Source organism: Mandrillus leucophaeus, unplaced genomic scaffold, assembly GCF_000951045.1.
Source record: "Mandrillus leucophaeus isolate KB7577 unplaced genomic scaffold, Mleu.le_1.0 Scaffold1, whole genome shotgun sequence".
NCBI classification, from domain to species: domain Eukaryota; kingdom Metazoa; phylum Chordata; class Mammalia; order Primates; family Cercopithecidae; genus Mandrillus; species Mandrillus leucophaeus.
Window position 1 is genome coordinate 12,627,293 of NW_012098097.1, and position 1,270 is coordinate 12,628,562.

The following is a 1,270-nucleotide window of genomic DNA, read 5'->3' on the forward strand; positions in this document are numbered from 1 at the left end:
TGTTACCCAGGCTGGAGTGCAGTGGCACGATCTCGGCTCACCGCAATCTCCGCCTCCTGGGTTCAAGTGATTCTCCTGCCTCAGCCTCCAGAGTAGCTGGGATTACAGGTATGTGCTACCATGCCTGGCTAACTTTTTGTATTTTTAGTAGAGACAGGGTTTTGCCATGTTGCTCAGGTCTCCAACTCCTGAGCTCAAGTGATTTGCCTGCCTCGGCCTCCCAAAGTGCTGGGATTACCGGTGTAAGCCACTGTGCCCGGCCCAGAAAAGTATTTTAAAACATCTGTAAAAATACAGGCCAAATTGCTGATATTGGTGGAATGCTGAGGGGTGGACTATTGAGGGGGAAGTATGGAAAGCAAGAGGTAGGTGGATGAAAAGGAGCATGAATTCCATCTGCAACGCTTTGAAATTTTAAAAGGAGAAAATGAATGCCATGTGTCAAAAGACAAAATTATAACACATTTAGTTATAAATCTAATTGGCTTTTATTTGAGATTCATGAATCGGGGCAGCTTCCCTTCTACAACATGGAGTAAGAGCTTCCACTGGCCAATGGCAGACGGCGGGTTTTGTGAGATGGGAACAAGGAAACGGAACCAGAGGAAAAACGTCAGTTGGTTACCATTGTGTTTCTTTGGTAAAGGTTAAAGCAGAGGGGACTTCCTTATTACATTGACTTACGTAGACTGGAATCCCCTGTTTTCAGGAAAAACTTGTCTGTTTTGGGAACTATCTGCTTCCTCAAGGCTTCGGTTTCATGATACGTGGCGTTTAGCACGAGTGACTCCATCTTGGTTTGGGGTGGTCTGGTGGAGCCTAGTGCAGGAGCTCAGTCCAAAATAATGGGCTCCCATAATTTTTGTTTAACAAATATTTGTGCAATTGCAATAATAATACGAGGGAAAATGACCAGGGCAGGCATCCCAGGTAGTGTCACTGTATTATTGAGGAGTGAGTGTGTGTTCACAGATGGAGGTGTGCAGGCAGACAGGACTTTCCAATAGGTACCCGGGCGCAGCCTCTGGTGGGTATAAAGGTGAGTTGGGGGGCTGGAGCCAGGGGCCAGCCATAACCACAGCTTTCTTTCATTCATTAAGCCTTTACTGAGTAGCAAGGAGAAAGGGAGTGACAGTTGAAAAGTTCTTTTTCTTTCTTCCTTTTCTTTTCTTTTTCTTTTTCTTTTGAGACAGGATCTCAATCTGTTGCCTGGGCTGCAGTGCAGTGGCACAATCATGGTTCACTGCAGCCTCGACTCCCCAGGCTCAAG